We start from the raw sequence: 24,939 nt of genomic DNA, 5'->3' as shown, positions 1-24,939 counted from the left end.
CTTCTTGTAATTGAAGGTTGCTATGGTGTGACGCACTTCTTCTCAGCTGAATCTTGCGTCATTTCCTGACTTAGGCAGCAATTTAATTTCCTCTCTGAGTTTCCTGTGTACTTCTTCATCTTGCGAAGTGTCATCCTGGGGTAACATGTTTTCCACAATAACGTTTACAGCTTCCTCTAGGTCAGCTGTAAATGTGCCGCCTCCTTTCTTTATAGTGCTCACGGTCATGGCAGGTTTTAATTTTCCAGATACCATTTTGTAGGCTGTGGACCATGGATTTGTGCTTTTAACTTGACTGAAGTAACTCTTCCACGAATTTAGTTTTTCCTCCTTGATCTTATCTTGGTATAGGTTTTTGATGGTGTAATATTCTTTCTTAAGGATGTTTCTAATTTCTTCATCTTTAGTTCGTTGGTACAATCTTCTCTTTTTCCTGACGATGTGTCTTAGCTTACTCAGTTCCTCAGACCACCAGCATACTGATTTCTTGTACATATCCCCACTTGATGGTGTGTTGTTCTTTTTTGGAATAGAACAATTTGCTGATTTCTTAATAATTTCCTCCAGTTCTTCCGCCATGAAATTTGCATCATATTTTACAAATTTGGTTTTAAGAAGCTCATCAATTTCATTGTGGGTATTTGAAGGTTCCTTTATGTTGAATTTCGTGGTAATTCTCCTCCTTATTTCGATTGCAAATTTACCCTAATTTGCCTTTCCCTTAGTCCTTCTTAGTAAAGCATCAAATTAATAGCATCCTTTCTGTTAGTAATAAGAAATAAGGAAACTACAGACTTTGTAATAAAAGTAAGAAAATAAATACAATCTGCTGGTCCTTCTAACTTTTCTATGATTAATTTTGGAAAATATCTCCAACTGTAAAGATATAATTTACATACATTCAGACCAATTACTTTATTTTATTTATTTTTTAACCTTTTATTGAAATTTACAATTGCAACAATTGTTGCAAGGATATTTGGTACATGATAGCGCTGTATCAGAATTATTATCGTGAACATTTATCTTTACTGCTATCATGATGAGAGTAGATCGTGAGGCCATCTTCTCTTCAATCTCCTATGAGGATTACCAGGTAAAGGCGGAAATGGATAAGTGTTCGGTTTAAAAGATTTTAGGATGAGCTGCTGTTGAGTAATGAAATTTTGAAAAAAACTAGTTTTCTTCAGCTCTTTGATTGAAAGGGATTTTGAGGTCATTATGGTTTTGTGTGGTTAGATACATTAAAATGGTATTTTTTGGCTTGTCAGTAACTGGTTGCTTTGAGAATTGGAAGATTTAGTCGATCACCATACCTACAATGCCGTTTGTCCAAAAATAGGGCGGAGTTAAAAAGGTAGGTATGAGGACTTTTGTTATTCAGGTCAGGATGATGGTTAGTTTCTTGCCTTTTCAGTGTTGTAGGAGGGGGGGATTCCAGGGCAACCATTTTGTCTGGCTACCGTCCAAGGTAACGTATTTTGACTGCAGTTGGTGCGCCAATTGGCTGATGAAGATGGGGGAACTTTTAGTTGAATAATTTTTGGCGCATTTCTTTTCATGTGATTTTTATGTAGGATTGGTGGTACAGTCTTGTTTCTTTCAGAATCTAGATAATAATAAATATATTTTAAAGTTTTAATGCATAAGTTTGAAATTCAAGGAACACAGTATGAAAAAGTTAAAGGAGTGTTTGCACCAAAATTTTTATTTCGCAAATACAGTTCAATATTTTGTTTTCAAATTGCAATTGTAATATTGGATATCGATTTTTTTACTGGGAATTTGAAGGATTTCTCTCTCTGGAAAAAATATGCATTTTCTCTCAGTGTGCGTGTGTTTTTCTCTTACTAATGGTAAGAGAAAGTAATTCTGGGTTTCTCTCTTTCATGATAGACGTTGTGACAAGAATTTTAGAATAATACAACATTGGGTTGAAAGGTCACCCAGCAATTCCTTCCGCTAGATATCTGCGTCACCCTCCTCATTAGCTCTTTCCACTTTTCTTCTTCAGATTCGTCATTAGTCTTTTTCTTTTTTATCACGATTTTTCCAATTTAATTTATTCAGTATATCTTTAGTTTACAATCTTCTTTATTATTGTATTATTCATTAGGTAATCATTTATTACTTGAAAGTTTTGTTTGGGGCCCAAACATCTCCTATGCCCTAAAAAAAAAAAGACTTTAATAGAGTAATCCTGTAATAGCAAAATCTTATTGTCACTCCCGCTTTGGTAATTATTATTATTATTGAAACACGGTGGTTGGTGCGCTTTCTTTGAGGTTTTTAATAAATCATTGGTTATAGTACGTTAAGTACGATTATTTTGTGATTTCTAACAAATTGATACTTTATTATGTTGCAGTAATTTCTGTATGTTAATTTATAAATTATTATCGATTTTGGAGCGATAGTATAGTTAGTTTTAAGCCCAAACATTGGTGTATCACAAATTTAAGAATGATAAATAAATAATCTTTTCCTGAAAATAACCTTTTTGAGATCCCTTTTTAGATTTCCTTTTTTGTAAGAATACTTTCAATCACCAGTAACTTCTATATATAGAAGATACTATAGTTTTATTGTGGAAAATGATCTTTTGAGTGAATATCAGACGGGTTTTCGGCGAGGTTACTCCACTCTTGACAATTTGCTTGTTCTTACTAGTATTGTTAAATTAAAATTTTTAAAACGAGGTCAAAAGGTGTATTGCTTTTTTGTTGATTTTTCAGCTGCTTTTGACCGTGTTAATCGTAGGGCATTATTTTTGAAGTTGTATAATTTAGGCGTGTCCTCAAGAATGCTTACTATTCTGAAATCCTTGTACGCTGTAACGGTGTCTGCTGTTAGGGGGAATAATGGGGTCTCTGAGTTTTTTCGGGTATCTAGTGGTGTCAGGCAGGGTTGCCTGTTGAGCCCCTTATTGTTTTCTCTTTTCCTTGACGACTTGCCTGGTTGTTTGGAAGGTGGAATACGAATTTCTAATACTACTGTCAAAGTACTTATGTACGCTGACGATATTGTGCTCCTGTGCGAGAATCCACTCCAACTTCAGAACAATATTAATATCCTTAAAAAATACTGTGAACAGTGGGGTTTGGAGGTAAATCTGGCGAAGTCCAAGATTGTTGTTTTTAGAAGAGGAGGTAGGCTTTCGTCAAGGGAAAGTTGGAGATATGGGGATATGCTGATAGATGTGGTCAATTCATATAAATATTTGGGGGTTACTTTGACACCTCGCCTTTCCTTCCAAACGTACATTAAGGAAAGAGTCTTTATGGCTAAAATGGCCCTTAATACAGTCTGGTCAGTCCTTGTTGCTCAGTGCATGGTTCCCTTGTCCCATAAGTTCCAACTGTTTAATACTGTCTTCAGATCCATCGCTTGTTATGCTGCTCAGATTTGGGGGTTTGAGCAGTATGATGTATTGGAGAAATTATTGCGTTTTTCTATTAAGAAATTATATTCCCTGCCTTCAATTACTCCAAACTTCATGCTGTATCTTGAAACTGGTGTTGATTTGTTATTTACGTTTACTTTAGGGCTCCATTTCAGATACATTTTGAAAATCCTTGAATTGCCGGCGTATAGACTCCCTAGAGTAGTTGCACTAGAAATCGTTAAACACAAAACCTTTTGGTTTGGCAGCTGGATAAAACTGGCTGAAAAGTACAATCTTAATTTCTGTTTCTCCTATAATAACGTTTCATTGTGGAAGAATCAGTTTGCTATTCTGTCAAATAAAATAAAGATAGTTCATCGGGAAGTGAGTGTTACAAGCGCCAAAGATTCTAATAGATACCTTTTTTATAGAGAGCTTAATGTTAATGCTGGTCTATTTTCTTTTTCATCTCAGACTACAGTATTAAATTTAAAAGAATTACGTTGGCTGTTTAAGATGAGATGCGAACTGCTCTATTTGAATTTTACCCCTTGGGTTGACAGGGAGGTAGAGTTGTGCTCACTATGCAATTTAAAGGCTAGAGAGGACATAGTCCATTTTTTGGCTATTTGTCCTATCTTGGCAGAATTTAGAGTGCGACACCTTGGTGTTCGTTCTCTAACTTTGCCCAATCTAAGAGAGCTTTTAAACTCTACTGACTGTCTCAATCTTATTAATTACGCTCGCTCTGCCTGGTTGTACAGATACCAATTAATTCAAGAGTTTAATTATTAGTTTATGAAGAGGTTCATGTTTATTATTTTATTTTTGTTTTAATTTTAATTTTTAATTTTTCTATTTACTTTTTCAATGAATGTACTTTATGGAGGCGATTTTTCTCTTTTTTCTTTATCTTATCTGTAATATTATGTATTTTCTTGTTCTTTATTAATAATAGGTTTTGTTTTATACAATTATCATTTCATTAAGTCACTTCTTGTTTTATTTTTGCTTAATTATATTATATTATAAAAAGCACCTAACTTCCGGCTGACGGATTACCAAGCCGTATACGCTTTTGTTTTGTTTTCAATTCTAATGTTTGTAATTATTTTCAATAAAGTGTCTTATTATTATTATTATTATTATTATTATTATTATTATTATTATATTACTTACTATAGTAAGTATTTCTTTCATCATGTTAATCTTTCTCTAATTATGAGTGCATTAACTTTGTATGTTGGAAATCACATAAGCAATGTTGGGAAATGTAAATATACATATAATTATATCTATTGTATATAAAAATTATTATTATTGACAGAACCACAGTTAATTTAAACAATTATTATTATTGTGCAGTATTTACCAAAAAGTAATAAAAGTTTGTTTCTGTTACAGGAGTGCGGGAACGTTAAAATTCTCGGGAGTGCGGGAGTGTTAAAATCCCCGGGAGTGCTTTTAGCGGAAATGGTTGATTACCCTTTATTAAAGTGGAGGAAATACATTTTAACTTGTGCGCTTAAAAATAAACAAATATTCTCCGGTTATTTTCAAAAGTCCGACTCTAACAGCAAATACGTCAGTTTCATTTCCGTTAAAATCTTTTAAACTGTGTCCAGTGTCCAGTGTTGACGAGCTGTAGAAGACATCGATGGATATGTTACTGCAAGTAATTGGTGCATATCCCAGCCGACAGCAAAATCAGGTAGGGCGAGGAATTAACTATGTGGTCCATATTTATGATTCTCAACTCCTTTAAGTGTCATTCCTTGGAATGGCTCACCACACTTGCAACAAATCTATCGTCTAAATAATAACTTTATCTATAATAATTATAGTTCCAATTATTTTGCTTGCATGAAAAAAATTGGCACTAGTCATTTTAGAAAAATAAACGGAATTATAATTATTTAAACATTTATATGGCCACTGTTAATATCCTTCTTCGGAACTTCTAGTCCAAGTTGAGCAGAGAAAAGTAAGACTATTAATTTCTATTTTTTATATAAAAATCTTATGTTACTTCAAAATTAATGTTTAAATAATTTAACTATTTTTATAATTTTAGGAGGCGTTTTGGTATTTCAGATGCCAAAATACAAACAAACACTTCGAGTTCGTATTCAACGTTGTTTCTAATTTCTATTGTTGTCGTTAATCATTCTGCTGTTGTTTCTTCAAATTGGTTCTTTTGTCAGTTGCGACTTCCTTCCTTATACAGGTTCATATTGTCTCTGCCTATTTATCGATTGGTTTATTCTCTATTGCTTAAACGAGTCCAAGTTTCCCCGTAAATCTCATCATCCCAAATGCGGATCTACACAAATAGCGTATTCTGCATTCTGCCATTCCTGCTATTTGTCCATTACTCTACCCAAACTCCGTATAACCGTATTCCTTAACGGGTCCAAAGCTGGTTTTCTCTCTCCCCCTCTGTACATCGCAGGTAATGCATCTCTATTATTAAAGAGATTTGCTACTACGCCTGCTTAAAAGAGGATGAAAACCAGTTGGAATACGATATTAAAGGCAGGATGGCATTTTTGGGGGGCAAAAATCTGAGCTCTACCTCCACGAGGTGCCCCCCGGACAACTGCTCTCTGGAGCAGGCTAACAGAGCCAGTACCACTTCCTTTAAGTATTCTGAGTGGACATTTCTTGAGAATGAAGACTCAGGTTAGCAGTAGTCCAATAGAATTCCGAGTGTTCTGGCAGCTGCGTAAGTCTGACTGCGCACACCATTTCTGAGACTCTATGGTACCACAAGAAACCTTCAGCCGTATTGAAGTAGCTAAGTGTACTTCCCAGTAGTTAGCTAGCCCATTTACCATTTCTTGTCATCTTCTTAAGGTCGTCCTCAACCCAAATCTTTATTAGGATTGTGACATAGTCTTAAAGTTTATTAAAGTAACTTCTCCAACTGAAGTATTCAATTTCTACAGCAATTCGAGTTGGTTCCATGTGCAGCGATCTTTAAGATCTCAGCAGTATATAAGTTGAAGTAACTACGTTAGGATTAAGCTACATTCAAAACTGGAAGACATTTACAGCTCTGTATAAAACGTTATGATCAACTACTGCAATATTAAAATTATTTGCCTAGAGACCTGAGTGAATAGATAGATGCTACTTAATCATTTTGCCGGCCGCATAATTGAATTAGATGATCCATTGAAGATTAGATTTCTTATCTAACCGTCAGTTAGGTTGAATTCCAAGACTTTACATTGGAGCGACACCCTTATTCTCTCGATCATGTACTGCCCACTTTGCTTCATACTGTTTTGGAAGAATATGATTTTTTATCATAATTGAATGCTACTTCTATTTCTGAAAAAACTTCTAAAATTAGCCCGCATGGAGCGATTGATGCATGCAGTCGCTTGGGAAGTAGCGACCCCACGGGTACCACAGCTCAGTACACAATGCACCCAACACAACACTTTTTTACTCCCTAATATTACTCGTTTAAATTTATCAGCATCATCAGCAGGTTGACACAACCCTTATTTTATTGCGAGTTAGACATTATCAAGGTGTCACCATCAGGATGATACCACTCTTTGTTTATGCAAGCTTTACGCGTTTAGATATAGTGTTAGTTAATGTTAGTGTATCACCAGCAGGTTGATACAACCCTCTTTTTATTGCGAGTATAGATATTATTTAGGTGTCTCCATCAGGATGATACCACTTTTTATTTATGCAAGCTTTACGCGTTGAGATATAGTGTTAGTTAATGTTAGTGTATCACCAGCAGGTTGATACAACCCTTATTTTATTGCGAGTATAGATATTATTAAGGTGTCTCCATCAGGATGATACCACTCTTTGTTTATGCAAGCTTTACGCGTTGAGATATAGTGTTAGTTAATGTTAGTGTATCACCAGCAGCTTGATACAACCCTTATTTTATTGCGAGTATAGATATTATTAAGGTGTCTCCATCAGGATGATACCACTCTCTATTTATGCCAGCTTTACGCGTTTAGATATAGTGTATCACCAGCAGGTTGATACAACCCTTATTTTATTGCGAGTATAGATATTATTAAGGTGTCTCCATCAGGATGATACCACTCTTTGTTTATGCAAGCTTTACGCGTTTAGATATAGTGTTAGTTAATGTTAGTGTATCACCAGCAGGTTGATACAACCCTTATTTTATTGCGAGTATAGATATTATTAAGGTGTCTCCATCAGGATGATACCACACTCTATTTATGCCAGCTTTACGCGTTTAGATATAGTGTTAGTTAATGTTAGTGTATCACCAGCAGGTTGATACAACCCTTATTTTATTGCGAGTATAGATATTATTAAGGTGTCTCCATCAGGATGATACCACTCTCTATTTATGCCAGCTTTACGCGTTGAGATATAGTGTTAGTTAATGTTAGTGCATCACCAGCAGGTTGACACAACCCTTATTTTATTGCGAGTATAGATATTATTAAGGTGTCTCCATCAGGATGATACCACTCTCTATTTATGCCAGCTTTACGCGTTTAGATATAGTGTTAGTTAATGTTAGTGCATCACCAGCAGGTTGACACAACCCTTATTTTATTGCGAGTATAGATATTATTAAGGTGTCTCCATCAGGATGATACCACTCTCTATTTATGCCAGCTTTACGCGTTTAGATATAGTGTTAGTTAATGTTAGTGTATCACCAGCCGGTTGATACAACCCTTTTTTTATTGCGTGTTTAGATATTATAAGGGTGTCTCCATCAGGATGATACCACCCTCTATTTATGCCAGCTTTACGCGTTTAGATATAGTGTTAGTTAATGTTAGTGTATCACCAGCAGGTTGATACGACCCTTTTCTTATTTCGAGTATAGATATTATTATCCCAACTTTACGCGTTTAGATATAGTGTTAATTAATGTTAGTGTATCACCAACAAGTTGATACAACCCTTTTTTTATTGCGAGTATAGATATTATTAGGGTGTCTCCATCAGGATTGTACCACTCTCTATTTATGCCAGATTTACGCGTTTAGACATATTATTAGTTAATGGTAGTGTATCACCAGCAGGTTGATACGACCCTTTTCTTATTTCGTGTATAGATATTATTATCCCAACTTTACGCGTTTAGATATAGTGTTAATTAATGTTAGTGTATCACCAACAAGTTGATACAACCCTTTTTTTATTGCGAGTATAGATATTATTAGGGTGTCTCCATCAGGATGATACCACTCTCTATTTATGCCAGCTTCACGCGTTTAGATATAGTGTTAGTTAATGTTAGTGTATCACCAGCAGGTTGATACAACCCTTTTCTTATTCCGTGTTTAGATATTATAAGGGTGTCTCCATCAGGATAATACCACTCTTTGTTTATGCAAGCTTTACGCGTTGAGATATAGTGTTAGTTAATGTTAGTGTATCACCAGCAGGTTGATACAACCCTTTACTTATTGCGAGTTTAGATATTATTAAGGTGTCTCCATCAGGATGACACCACTCTCTATTTATGCCAGCTTTACGCGTTTAGATATAGTGTTAGTTAATGTTAGTGCATCACCAGCAGCTTGATACAAACCTTTTCTTATTGCGAGTATAGATATTATTAAGGTGTCTCCATCAGGATGATACCACTCTCTACTTATGCCAGCTTTACGCGTTTAGATATAGTGTTAGTTAATGTTAGTGCATCACCAGCAGGTTGATACAAACCTTTTCTTATTGCGAGTATAGATATTATTAAGGTGTCTCCATCAGGATGATACCACTTTCTATTTATGCTAGCTTTACGCGTTTTGATATATTGTTAGTTAATGTTAGTGCATCACCAGCAGGTTGATACAACCCTTTTCTTATTGCGAGTATAGATATTATAAGGGTGTCTCCATCAGGATGATACCACTCTTTGTTTATGCAAGCTTTACGCGTTGAGATATAGTGTTAGTTTATGTTAGTGTATCACCAGCAGGTTGATATAACACTTTTCTTATTGCGAATTTAGATATTATTAAGGTGTCTCCATCAGGATGATACCACTCTCTATTTATGACAGCTTTATGCGTTTAGATATAGTGTTAGTTAATATTAGTGTATCACCAGCAGGTTGATACAACCCTTTTTTTTATTGCGAGTATAGATATTATTAAGGTGTCTCCATCAGGATGATACCACTCTCTACTTATGCCAGCTTCACGCGTTTAGATATAGTGTTAGTTAATGTTAGTGTATCACCAGCAGGTTGATACAACCCTTTTCTTATTGCGTGTTTAGATATTATAAGGGTGTCTCCATCAGGATAATACCACTCTTTGTTTATGCAAGCTTTACGCGTTGAGATATAGTGTTAGTTAATGTTAATGTATCACCAGCAGGTTGATACAACCCTTTACTTATTGCGAGTTTAGATATTATTAAGGTGACTCCATCAGGATGACACCACTCTCTATTTATGCCAGCTTTACGCGTTTAGATATAGTGTTAGTTAATGTTAGTGCATCACCAGCAGGTTGATACAAACCTTTTCTTATTGCGAGTATAGATATTATTAAGGTGTCTCCATCAGGATGATACCACTCTCTACTTATGCCAGCTTTACGCGTTTAGATATAGTGTTAGTTAATGTTAGTGCATCACCAGCAGGTTGATACAAACCTGTTCTTATTGCGAGTATAGATATTATTAAGGTGTCTCCATCAGGATGACACCACTCTCTATTTATGCCAGCTTTACGCGTTTAGATATAGTGTTAGTTAATGTTAGTGCATCACCAGCAGGTTGACACAACCCTTATTTTATTGCGAGTATAGATAATATTAAGGTGTCTCCATCAGGATGATACCACTCTCTACTTATGCCAGCTTGACGCGTTTAGATATAGTGTTAGTTAATATTAGTGTATCACCAGCAGGTTGATACAACCCTTTTTTTTATTGCGAGTATAGATATTATTAAAGTGTCTCCATCAGGATGATACCACTCTCTACTTATGCCAGCGTTACACGTTTAGATATAGTGTTAGTTAATGTTAGTGTATCACCAGCAGGTTGATACAACCCTTTTCTTATTGCGAGTACAGATATTATAAGGGTGTCTCCATCAGGATGATACCACTCTTTGTTTTGCAAGCTTTACGCGTTGAGATATAGTGTTAGTTAATGTTAGTGTATCACCAGCAGGTTGATACAACCATTTTCTTATTGCGAGTATAGATATTATTAAGGTGTCTCCATCAGGATGATACCACTCTCTACTTATGCCAGCTTTACGCGTTTAGATATAGTGTTAGTTAATGTTAGTGCATCACCAGCAGGTTGACACATCCCTTATTTTATTGCGAGTATAGATAATATTAGGGTGTCTCCATCAGGATGATACCACTCCCTATTTATGCCAGCTTTACGCTGTAGATATAGTGTTAGTTAGTGTTAGTGTATCACCAGCAGGTTGATACAACCCTTTTCTTATTGCGAGTATAGATATTATTAAGGTGTCTCCATCAGGATGATACCACTCTCTACTTATGCCAGCTTTACGCGTTTAGATATAATGTTAGTTAATGTTAGTGCATCACCAGCAGGTTGATACAACCCTTTTCTTATTGCGAGTATAGATATTATAAGGGTGTTTCCATCAGGATGATACCACTCTTTGTTTATGCAAGCTTTACGCGTTGAGATATAGTGTTACTTAATATTAGTGTATCACCAGCAGGTTGATACAACCCTTTTTTTTTTGCGAGTATAGATATTATTAGGGTGTCTCCATCAGGATGATACCACTCTTTATTTATGCAAGCTTTACGCGTTTAGATATAGTGTTAGTTAATGTTAGTGTATCACCAGCAGGTTGATACAACCCTTTTCTTATTGCGAGTATAGATATTATTAAGGTGTCTCCATCAGGATGATACCACTCTCTACTTATGCCAGCTTTACGCGTTTAGATATAGTGTTAGTTAATGTTAGTGCATCACCAGCAGGTTGACACAACCCTTATTTTATTGCGAGTATAGATAATATTAGGGAGTCTCCATCAGGATGATACCACTCCCTATTTATGCCAGCATTACGCGTTTTGACATAGTGTTAGTTAATGTTAGTGCATCACCAGCAAGTTGATACAACCCTTTACTTATTGAGAGTTTAGATATTATTAAGGTGTCTCCATCAGAATGATACTACTCCCTATTTATGCCAGCTTTACGCGTTTTGATATAGTGTTAGTTAATGTTAGTGCATCACCAGCAGGTTGATATAACCCTTTTCTTATTGCGAGTGTAGATATTATAAGGGTGTCTCCATCAGGATGATACCACTCTTTGTTTATGCAAGCTTTACGCGTTGAGATATAGTGTTAGTTAATGTTAGTGTATCACCAGCAGGTTGATACAATCCTTTTCTTATTGCGAATTTAGATATTATTAAAGTGTCTCCATCAGGATGATACCACTCTCTATTTATGCCAGCTTTATGCGTTTAGATATAGTGTTAGTTAATATTAGTGTATCACCAGCAGGTTGATACAACCCTTTTTTTATTGCGAGTATAGATATTATTAAGGTGTCTCCATCAGGATGATACCACTCTTTATTTATGCAAGCTTTACGCGTTTAGATATAGTGTTAGTTAATGTTAGTGTATCACCAGCAGGTTGATACAACCCTTTTTGTATTGCGAGTATAGATATTATTAAGGCTTCTCCATCAGGATGATACCACTCTCTATTTATGCCAGCTTTACGCGTTTAGATATAGTGTTAGTTAGTGTTAGTGTATCACCAGCAGGTTGATACAACCCTTTTCTTATTGCGAGTATAGATATTATTAAGGTGTCTCCATCAGGATGATACCACTCTCTACTTATGCCAGCTTTACGCGTTTAGATATAATGTTAGTTAATGTTAGTGCATCACCAGCAGGTTGATACAACCCTTTTCTTATTGCGAGTATAGATATTATAAGGGTGTTTCCATCAGGATGATACCACTCTTTGTTTATGCAAGCTTTACGCGTTGAGATATAGTGTTAGTTAATGTTAGTGTATCACCAGCAGGTTGATACAACCCTTTTCTTATTGCGTGTTTAGATATTATTAAGGTGTCTCCATCAGGATGATACCACCCCCTATTTATGCCAGCTTTACGCGTTTAGATATAGTGTTAGTTAATGTTAGTGTATCACCAGCAGGTTGATACAACCCTTTTCTTATTGCGAGTACAGATATTATAAGGGTGTCTCCATCAGGATGATACCACTCTTTGTTTTGCAAACTTTACGCGTTGAGATATAGTGTTAGTTAATGTTAGTGTATCACCAGCAGGTTGATACAACCCTTTTCTTATTGCGAGTATAGATATTATTAAGGTGTCTCCATCAGGATGATACCACTCTCTACTTATGCCAGCTTTACGCGTTTAGATATAGTGTTAGTTAATGTTAGTGCATCACCAGCAGGTTGATACAACCCTTTTCTTATTGCGAATTTAGATATTTTTTAGGTGTCTCCATCAGGATGATACCACTCTCTATTTATGCCAGCTTTATGCGTTTAGATATAGTGTTAGTTAATGTTAGTGCATCACCAGCAGGTTGATACAACCCTTTTCTTATTGCGAATTTAGATATTTTTTAGGTGTCTCCATCAGGATGATACCACTCTCTATTTATGCCAGCTTTATGCGTTTAGATATAGTGTTAGTTAATATTAGTGTATCACCAGCAGGTTGATACAACCCTTTTCTTATTGCGAATTTAGATATTTTTTAGGTGTCTCCATCAGGATGATACCACTCTCTATTTATGCCAGCTTTATGCGTTTAGATATAGTGTTAGTTAAGATTAGTGTATCACCAGCAGGTTGATACAACCCTTTTTTTTTTTGCGAGTATAGATATTATTAGGGTGTCTCCATCAGGATGATACCACTCTTTATTTATGCAAGCTTTACGCGTTTAGATATAGTGTTAGTTAATGTTAGTGTATCACCAGCAGGTTGATACAACCCTTTTCTTATTGCGAGTATAGATATTATTAAGGTGTCTCCATCAGGATGATACCACTCTCTACTTATGCCAGCTTTACGCGTTTAGATATAGTGTTAGTTAATGTTAGTGCATCACCAGCAGGTTGACACAACCCTTATTTTATTGCGAGTATAGATAATATTAGGGAGTCTCCATCAGGATGATACCACTCCCTATTTATGCCAGCATCACGCGTTTTGACATCTTGTTAGTTAATGTTAGTGCATCACCAGCAAGTTGATACAACCCTTTACTTATTGAGAGTTTAGATATTATTAAGGTGTCTCCATCAGAATGATACTACTCTCTATTTAAGCCAGCTTTACGTGTTTTGATATAGTGTTAGTTAATGTTAGTGCATCACCAGCAGGTTGACACAACCCTTATTTTATTGCGAGTATAGATATTATAAGGGTGTCTCCATCAGGATGATACCACTCCTTGTTTATGCATGCTTTACGCGTTGAGATATAGTGTTAGTTAATGTTAGTGCATCACCAGCAGCTTGATACAACCCTTTTCTTATTGCGAGTATAGATATTATAAGGGTGTCTCCATCAGGATGATACCACTCTTTGTTTATGCAAGCTTTACGCGTTGAGATATAGTGTTAGTTAATGTTAGTGTATCACCAGCAGGTTGATACAACTTTTTTCTTATTGCGAGTTTAGATATTATTAAGGTGTCTCCATCAGGATGATACCACTCTCTATTTATGCCAGCTTTACGCGTTTAGATATAGTGTTAGTTAATGTTAGTGTATCACCAGCAGGTTGATGCAACACTATTCTTATTGCGAGTATAGATATTATTAAGGTGTCTCCATCAGGATGATACCACTCTCTACTTTTGCCAGCTTTACGCGTTTAGATATAGTGTTAGTTAATGTTAGTGCATCGCCAGCAGGTTGACACAACCCTTATTTTATTGCGAGTATAGATAATATTAGGGTGTCTCCATCAGGATGATACCACTCCCTATTTATGCCAGCTTTACGCGTTTTGATATAGTGTTAGTTAATGTTAGTGCATCACCAGCAGGTTGATACAACCCTTTTCTTATTGCGAGTATAGATATTATAAGGGTGTCTCCATCAGGATGATACCACTCTTTGTTTATGCAAGCTTTACGCGTTGAGATATAGTGTTAGTTAATGTTAGTGTATCACCAGCAGGTTGATACAACCCTTTTCTTATTGCGAATTTAGATATTATTAAAGTGTCTCCATCAGGATGATACCACTCTCTATTTATGCCAGCTTTATGCGTTTAGATATAGTGTTAGTTAATATTAGTGTATCACCAGCAGGTTGATACAACCCTTTTTTTATTGCGAGTGTAGATATTATTAAGGTGTCTCCATCAGGATGATACCACTCTTTATTTATGCAAGCTTTACGCGTTTAGATATAGTGTTAGTTAATGTTAGTGTATCACCAGCAGGTTGATACAACCCTTTTTGTATTGCGAGTATAGATATTATTAAGGCGTCTCCATCAGGATGATTCCACCCTCTATTTATGCCAGCTATACGCGTTTAGATATAGTGTTAGTTAATGTTAGTGTATAACCAGCAGGTTGATACAACCCTTTTCTTATTGCGTGTTTAGATATTATTTAGGTGTCTCCATCAGGATGATACCACTTTTTATTTATGCAAGCTTTACGCGTTGAGATATAGTGTTGGTTAATGTTAGTGTATCACCAGCAGGTTGATACAACCCTTTTTTTATTGCGTGTATAGATATTATTAAGGTGTCTCCATCAGGATGATACCACTCTCTATTTATGGCAGCTTTACGCGTTTAGATATAGTGTTAGTTAATGTTAGTGTATCACCAGCAGGTTGATACAACCCTTTTCTTATTGCGGGTATAGATATTATTAAGGAGTCTCAATCAAGATGATACCACTCTCTTTTTACGCCAGCGTTAGGCGTTTCGATATAGTTTTTGTGTAATGGAATAAACGGATGTTATATCTTACTAGCTACTCAGTGTACGTAAGTGGTCATTAAATGGTTTGGTTAGTTTTGGAGTGAAAAAGTGCTGTGATGAGGACGATTGGCTCATGGATTGCCTCTGAATGAGTACTTGTAATATTGCTGCTGTACTTGAAACTATTAGCTTTATGGTTATGAATCCTGAAAGTATCTAATAATTAATTAAATTTTTTGTAAAATATTTCTTATTAATTTTGAATGTGTTTTTGTTTATAATGTAAATGCATTTTGTATCATCTTACAGTGGAACATAATAATGTTCATCTAACATTAACATTAGTGGTGCAAATAAGTTAAATTTTAGTACACATAATTGGAATATTATTGCTCTATAAAAATTCATTAGTGCACATTATTGTAACATTAGTGCATCTTAGTATAGTACTTATAAACATTAATGGAACTTTAGTGCTCTTTAATGATTATTGGGGCAATGAAATGGAACATTAGTGCATATTAATGAAATTTCATTGCATATTAATCGTACATATTTGCTCTTTAAGAGATCATTAGTGCACATTATTGTAACATTAGTGCATCTTAGTATAGTACTGATGCACATTAATGGAACTTTAGTGCTCTTTAATGATTATAGGGGTAATTAAATGTAACATTAGTGCATACTAATGAAATTTCATTGCACAATTATGAAACATATTTGCTCTTTAAGAGATCATTAGTGCACATTATTGTAACATTAGTGCACCTTAGTATAGTACTGATGCACATTAATGGAACTTTAGTGCTATTTAATGATTATTGGGGTAATTAAATGGAACATTAGTGTATAATAATGAAATTTCATTGCTTATTAATGGTACATATTTGCTCTTTAAGAGATTATTAGTGCACATTATTGTAACATTAGTGCATCTTAGTAGTATGCTAATGCACATTAATGGAACTTTAGTGCACAATTAATGACGATAGGAATAATTAATTGGTTGATTAGTGCACACCGCTGAAACACATCAGTAGAGTATTATTGCCCTAATGTTTCACTATGAGACGTAACTATTAGATTTAACTTAGTTTCCTCGATCAGCAAATTGTACAAAGCTTCTTCCGTGGCAGTCGATGAGTAAGGGCCCTCAATCGTTTGCGTCATTGGCCTGTTAACCTACAAAACTAAACCAGGTTAATGTCCAACTCCGAATATAGTTTATTTATTTATCTATAATAATAGATTTATACGATGATTGATAGGTGTGTTTCCAGATTGACACTGTGGTCTCTTCTGCTAAGTGTGCGTTTAGTAATTCAGATTAGGGTATCACTATCAGGATGATACAACAATATACCATTATTAAATATGGTGAGTTAGTTATTAATTTTGGGGTATCACCATCAGGTAGATACAACAGATTTCTGCTGCTGGATATTAGGCATTTAGTTATTAAAATCAGAAAATCACCGATAAGTTGATTCTAGATTTTACCGTTGTTAAATATGACCCGTTAGTTATTAAGATTAGGGTATCACCGTCAGGTTGATGCAACAGTATTCTGCCGCGGGCTATTACGCATTTAGTTATTAAGAATAGGGTGTTACCGTCTGGTTGATACAAAAGTTTTCTTGTTGTTGCTATTAGGCATTTAGTCATTAAGATTGGGATATCACACATCAGGTTGATACACCACTTTACCGTTATTAAATATGACCTCATAGTTATTAGGATTTGGGTACCACCAATAGGATGATGCAACAGTATTCTGCCGCGGGCTATTACGCATTTAGTTATTAAGATGAAGGTATCACCATCAGGTAGATACCACAGTTTGCTGCTGCTGATTATTAGGCATTTAGTATTAAAATCAGAAATTCACCGACAAGACATTCAACATTTTACCGTTATTAAATATGACCCGTTATCTATTAAGATTAGAGTATCACCTTCAGGTTGATACAACACTTAACGGTCATTAAATATGACGCATTTAATTGTTAAGATAAGGGTATCTCTATCAGGTTGATAAAACACTTCAATGTTATTAAATATGACCCGTTAATTATTAAGAATAGGGTATCACCGTCTGGTTAATACACTTTTTTTGTGTTACTAGCTATGACGCGATTAGACCTTAAGATTAGGATATCACTATCACGCTGGTACAACAATATACCATTATTAAATATGACGTGTTAGTTATTAAGTTTGGGGTATCACCATCACGTTACCGTTATTAAATATGACCTGTTAGTTATTATTATTAGGGTATCACCGTCAGGTTGAAGCAAGAGTATTCTGCGGCGGGCTATTACGCCTTTAGTTATTAGGAATAGGGTGTCACCGTGAGGTTGATACAACAGTATTCTGCTTCTGGCTATTTGGCATTTAGTTATTAAAATTAGGGTATCACCATCAGGTAGATACAGCATTTTTCTGCATTTAGTTATTAAAATCAGAAATTCACCGAAAAGTTGATTTAACATTTTACCGTTATTAAATATGACCCGTTAATTTTTAAGATTAGAGTATCACCGTCACTTTACGGTCATTAAATATGACGCATTTAATTGTTAAGATAAGGGTATCACCATCAGGTAGATACAACAGATTTCTACTGCTGGCAATTAGGCATTTAGTTATTAAAATCAGAAATTCACCGACAAATTGATTCAACATTTTACCGTTATTAAATAAGACCAGTTAGTTTTTAAGATTAGAGTATCACCGTCACGTTGATAGAACACTTTACGGTCCTTAAAGATGAAGCACTAAATTGTTAAGATAAGGGTATCATTATCTGGGTGATACAACACTTCACCGTTATTAAATATGACCTGTTAGTTATTATGATTAGGGTATCACCGTCAGGTTGAAGCAAGAGTATTCTGCGGCGGGCTATTACGCCTTTAGTTATTAGGAATAGGGTGTCACCGTGAGGTTGATACAACAGTATTCTGCTTCTGGCTATTTGGCATTTAGTTATTAAAATTAGGGTATCACCATCAGGTAGATACAGCATTTTTCTGCATTTAGTTATTAAAATCAGAAATTCACCGAAAAGTTGATTTAACATTTTACCGTTATTAAATATGACCCGTTAATTTTTAAGATTAGAGTATCACCGTCACTTTACGGTCATTAAATATGACGCATTTAATTGTTAAGATAAGGGTATCACCATCAGGTAGATACAACAGATTTCTACTGCTGGCAATTAGGCATTTAGTTATTAAAATCAGAAATTCACCGACAAATTGATTCAACATTTTACCGTTATTAAATAAGACCAGTTAGTTTTTAAGACTAGAGTATCACCGTCACGTTGATAGAACACTTTACGGTCCTTAAAGATGAAGCACTAAATTGTTAAGATAAGGGTATCATTATCTGGGTGATACAACACTTCACCGTTATTAAAAATGACCCGTTAGTTATTAAAATGAAGGTATCACCATCAGGTAGATACAACAGTATTCTGCCGCGGGCTATTACGCATTTAGTTATTAAGAATAAGGTGTTACCGTCAGGTTGATACAAAAGTTTTCTTGTTCTTGCTATTAGGCATTTAGTCATTAGGCTTGGGGTATCACCATCAGGTTGATACACCATTTTACCTTTATTAAATATGACCTCTTAGTTATTATGATTTGGGTATCACCATCAGGATGATGCAACAGTATTCTGCCGCGGGCTATTAAGCATTTAGTTATTAAGATTAGAGTATCACCGTCAGGTTGATACAACACTTAACGGTCATTAAATATGTCGCATTTAATTGTTATGATAAGGGTATCACCATCAGGATGATACAACACTTCAATGTTATTAAATATGACCCGTTAGTTATTAAGAATAGGGTATCACCGTCAGGTTGATGCAACAGTATCCTGCCGCGGGCTTTCAAGCATTTAGTAATTAAAATCAGAAAATCACCGATAAGTTGATTCTACATTTTAGCATTATAAAAAATGAAGCGTATAGTCTTTAGAATTAAGTTATCACCGTTAGGTTGATGCAACAATTTTCTGCTTGTGGCTATTTGGCATTTAGTAATTAAGATTTGGGTATCGCCGTCAGGATGATACAACATTTTACCGTTAGTAAATATGACCCGTTAGTTATTAAGATTAGAGTATCACCGTCAGGTTGATACAACACTTTACGGTCATTAAATATGACGCATTTAATTGTTAAGATAAGGGTATCACCATCAGGTTGATACAACACTTCACCGTTGTTAAATATGACCCGATAGTTATTAAGATGAAGTTATCACCATCAGGTAGATACAACAGATTTATGCTGCTGGCTATTAGCCATTTAGTTATTAAAATCAGTAAATCACCGATAAGTTGATTCTAGATTTTACCGTTATTAAATATAACCCGTTAGTTCTTAAGATTAGGGTATCACCCATATAGTGTTGATACAACACTTCACCATTATTAAATATGACCCGTTAGTTATTAAGAATAAGGTTTCACCGTCAGGTAGATACGACAGCTTTCTTTTTCGGGCTATTAGGCATTTAGTAATTAAGGTTAGGGTATCACCGTCAGGTTGATGAAACAGTATTCTTCTGCGGGCTCTTTCGCCTTTAGTTATTAAGGATAGGGTGTCACCGTCAGGTTGATACAACAGTTTTCTGCTTCGGGCTGTTAGGCATTTAGTTATTAAGATTAGGGTATCACCGTCAGGTTGATGCAACAGTATTCTTCTGCGGGCTATTTCGCCTTTGGTTATTAAGAATAGGGTGTCACCGTCAGATTGATACAACAGTTTTCTGCTTCCGGCTATTAGACATTTAGTTAGTAAGATTAGGGTATCACCGTCAGGTTGATACATCACTTCACTATTATTAAATATGACCCGTTATTTATTAAGAATAGGGTCTCACCATCAGGTAGATACGACAGTTTTCTGCATCCGGCTATTAGGCATTTAGTCATTAACATTAGAGTATCAGCGTCAGGTAGATACAACAGTTTTCTGCTGCTGGCTATTAGGCATTTAGTTATTAAAATCAGAAAATCACCAACAAGGCATTCAACATTTTACCGTTATTAAATATGACCCGTTAGTTATTAAGATTAGAGTATCACCGTCAGGTTAATACAACACTTAACTATCATTAAATATGACGCGTTTAATTGTTAAGATAAGGGTATCACCATCAGGTGGGTACAACACTTCACCCTTATTAAATATGACCCGTTAGTTACTAAGATGAAGGTATCACCGTTAGGTTGATGCAACAGTATTCTGTAGTGGGATGTTACGCATTTAGTTATTAAGAATAGGGTGTCACAGTTAGGTTGATACAACAGTTTTCTTGTGCTTGCTACTAGGCGTTTAGTCATTAAGATTGGGGTGTCTCCCTCAGGTTGATACACCACTTTACCGTTATTAAATATTACCTCTTAGTTATTAAGATTTCGGTATCACCGTCAGGTTGATGCAACAGTATTCTGCCGCGTGCTATTACGCATTTAGTTATTAAGAATAGGGTGTCACCGTCAGGTTGATACAACAGATTTCTGCTGCTGGCTATTTGGCATTTAGTCATTAACGTTAGAGTATTAGCTTCAGGTAGATACAACAGTTTTGTGCAGCTGGCAATTAGGCATTCAGTTATTAAGATTTGTGTATCACTGTCAGGATGATACAACATTTTACCGTTATTAAATATGACCCGTTAGTTATTAAGGTTAGTGTATCACCGTCAGGTTGATAGAACACTTTACGGTCATTAAATATGACGCATTTAATTGTTAAGGTAAGGGTATCCCCATCAGGTTGATACAACACTTCACCGTTATTAAATATGACCCGATAGTTATTAAGATGAAGGTATCACCATCAGGTAGATACAACAGATTTCTGCTGCTGGCTATTAGGCATTTAGTTATTAAAATCAGAAAATCACCTAAAAGTTTATTCTACATTTTACCGTTATTAAAATTGACGCGTATAGTCATTAATATTATGGTATAACCCATATAGTGTTGATACAACACTTCACCATTATTAAAGATTACCCGTTAGTTATTAAGAATAGGGTTTCACCGTTAGGTAGATACGACAGTTTTCTGCTTCGGGCTATTAGGCATTTAGTCATTATGATTAGGGTACCGTCTTGTTGATACATATTTTTAGCGTTATTAAATATGACGGTTTTAGTTATTAAGATTAGATTATGATCGATAAGATGATACTATATTCTGCTGTTGCTGTTTTTTGTTACGGATTCAGTTTGTCATATTATTACCACTTTCAGGTTTTTAGGCGATTTAAGACGCCTTTCGTAGCAAAAATTCGGTATTACCATTAGGATAATTATTCATTTACTGTTACTCTTTGTTACTCATTTAGCTTTTACGATTAAAGTATCACCATGAGAGTCAATAAACATTTTTATGTTGCTGGTTATGGTACATTTATTTTGTTTTTTCACCATTGGGATGATATAATTTTGTGTTTTTGCTAGTTTGTTGAGTTTGGTAATTAATTTAGGTTATCATTATAATGTTTACAATTTTTTTTGTTTGTGTGTGTGTTAGTACTACGCGTTCAATTAGTTAGGCTATCACTATATGGTTGATGGAACACTTGAATATAAGTCGTTATAGTGTTGCTGTGTTAGCTATGTAACATAGTTTTTATAGGGTAGATTAAATCCGGATCATAATAATTTCTGCATTCATGATATTTTTCTTTTAACTTGCCCCCCTAATATTTTGGTGGTTGACATTCCGATTCTGGAGGACAATCTAATACTGGCTTCATTAAAGTTCTTTTAATATTTATGTTGAAAGTGGATAGATGCAATAAACGGATGTTATATCTTATTAGCTACCTAAAGTACTTGGATGGTCCATAAACTGTCTGGTTAGTTTTGGAGTAAAACAGTGCCGAGATGAGGACGATTGGCTTATGAATTGCCTCCGAATGAGTTCTGTTAATATTGCTGCTGGACTCTGTTGAAAGGCTTAGCTTTATGGTTATAAATCAAAAAAGCATCTAATTATTTAGAAATTTGTAAGTTATTTTTTATTAATTTTGAAACTTCGTGATTTTTTGTAGAGTAATTAAATTTTCTTTTATTTTACAGTGGAAAATTATTTCATATTAGTGCAACATTATGGCACCTTAGTTCAGACTAGTACTAATATGTGGAATATTAGTGCACATTAATGGAACATAGGTGCTCTTCTCGAGATCTTTAGTGCACTTCATTGGAGCATTAGTGCATATTAGTAGAATTCTAGTGCATATTAGTGGAACTTTTGTGCACAGTAATGATGACTGTAGAGTAGTGAAGTGGAACGTAAGTGCATATTACGAAATTTCAGAGCACATTAATGGAACATTCCTGCCTTTTAAAAGATCATTATTGCACATTATTGTAACATTAGTGCATCTTAGTAGTGTACTGGTGCATATTAGTGGAACTTTGGTGCACATTAATGATTATTGGGGTAGTTGAGTGGAACATTAATGTATAATTAGTGAATTTCAGTGCACATTAGTAGTACATACCTGCTCTTTAAGCGATCATTAGTGCACATTATTGTAACATTAGTGCATATTAGTAGAATACTAGTGCACATTGTTGAAGATTAGGCGATTAAAAGATACACTAATTGGAACATTAGTGCAAACTAGTTGAACTTCAGTGCACATCAGTGTAGCTTTAATGGTCCAATATTTCACTATGAGATGTAACTACTAGATTTGTCTTAAATTCTTCCAGCACCTCATTAACAGTACAGTTCCCGAGGCAGTACATGAGTAAGGGCCCTCAATCGTTGGCGTCATGGCTCTGTTTAACTCCCTAGCTAACCAGGTACATTAGGTGCCACATTAGTTCATTAGGTTCGATTTCTTCCTTGTTAGGTTAACTAATTTACTTGATTTAGAGTAATACTTTGTTGGTATGTTAGTGCTTCACCGTGAGGTAGATAAAACACTTTTCCGTTAATATATAGGATGCGCGTAATATTTGATATTAGTTTGTCAGCATCAGGTTGATGCTACATTTTTCAGTTCATACGGGATTCATATTTTTTTTGCTATTTCCTATTTATCGATTGGTTTATTGTCTATTGGTTGAACGAGCCCAAGTTTACTTCTAAAGCTTTTAACCTCAACGCGTTCCTTCACAAATAGCGTATCCAGCATTCTGCCATTCCTGCTATTTGTCCATTACTCTACCCAAACTCCGTATAACCGTATTCCTTAACGGGTCCAAAGCTGGTTTTCTCTCTCCCCCTCTGTACATCGCAGGTAATGCATCTCTATTATTAAAGAGATTTGCTACTACGCCTGCTTAAAAGAGGATGAAAACCAGTTGGAATACGATATTAAAGGCAGGATGGCATTTTTGGGGGGCAAAAATCTGAGCTCTACCTCCACGAGGTGCCCCCCGGACAACTGCTCTCTGGAGCAGGCTAACAGAGCCAGTACCACTTCCTTTAAGTATTCTGAGTGGACATTTCTTGAGAATGAAGACTCAGGTTAGCAGTAGTCCAATAGATTTCCGAGTGTTTTGGCAGCTGCGTAAGTCTGACTGCGCACACCATTTCTGAGACTCTATGGTACCGCAAGAAACCTTCAGCCGTATTAAAGTAGCTAAGTGTACTTCCCAGTAGTTAGCTATCCCATTTACCATTTCTTGTCTCCTTAAGGTCGTCCTCAACCCAAATCTTTATTAGGATTGTGACATAGTCTTAACATTTATTAAAGTAACTTCTTCAACTGAAGTATTCAATTTCTGCAGCAATTCGAGTTGGGTGTACAAAAAATATAAAAGCGAAATTTAAACGTATCCCAATACTTCATGAGTACTTTAAAAGTCTGCTGAACAAAATTGAATTTTTCACTTAAATTAGTTTAGGATGTGTTATTATTAGATGACGTGTACTGAAATTATTATTATAGTCGGTATGTAACTAAATAAACGATTTGTTCCAATAAATTTCCTTTAAAAACTACTTATAAACTAATGTCAGATCCACTATTGGGATTCCAAAGATATGGTTTTCTTCTGAGCTGAAGGATGGATACTGCACCAACTTAAAACTAAGCTTAAGCTAACTTACAAACTAAATAATTAAGGCATCCATTAAAATTCCTAAAATATGGTTCTTCTGATATGTCAGGGGCATACTGTCCACTTAAAACTAAGCTTAAGCTAACTTATAAACTAAATACTTAAGGAATAAATTGAGTTCCTAAGATATGGTTTTTTTCTGGAATGGCAGAGGCATTCTGCCCAACTTAAAACTAAGCTTAAGCTAAATTATAAACTAAATACATAAGGCATCCATTGAGATTCCTAAGATATGGTTTCTACTTATATGGCCGGTGTATACTGAGCAGCTAAATACATAAGGCTTCCATTGAGATTCCTAAGATATGGTTTCATCTCATATTGCAGGGGCATACTGCCCAACTTACAACTAAACCAACTTATAAACTAATTACTTAAGGTATCCGTTGAGATTCCTAACATATGGTTTCTTCTTATATGGCCGGTGCATACTGAGCAAATAAATTAATAAGGTATGTTTTGAGATTCCTAAGATATGGTTCT

General features: G+C 35.2%; 1 long non-coding RNA gene across 1 annotated transcript; it reads left to right on the top strand.

Moving 5' to 3' along the window:
* Positions 1 to 1,898: 1,898 nt before the first annotated feature.
* LOC141447884 (uncharacterized) lies at positions 1,899 to 23,565 on the top strand. Its single transcript, XR_012454658.1, has 2 exons — positions 1,899 to 11,529; positions 11,663 to 23,565. It is a non-coding gene; the product is annotated as an uncharacterized lncRNA (long non-coding RNA).
* The last annotated feature ends 1,374 nt before the right edge of the window (positions 23,566 to 24,939 follow it).

Source organism: Rhodnius prolixus, unplaced genomic scaffold (assembly GCF_049639745.1).
Source record: "Rhodnius prolixus isolate KJV_2025 unplaced genomic scaffold, Rpr scaffold_13, whole genome shotgun sequence".
In the NCBI taxonomy this organism is placed as follows: Eukaryota; Metazoa; Arthropoda; class Insecta; order Hemiptera; family Reduviidae; genus Rhodnius; species Rhodnius prolixus.
Note: the sequence above shows the minus strand (reverse complement) of the source record. Positions and strands in the feature narration are given on the sequence as shown.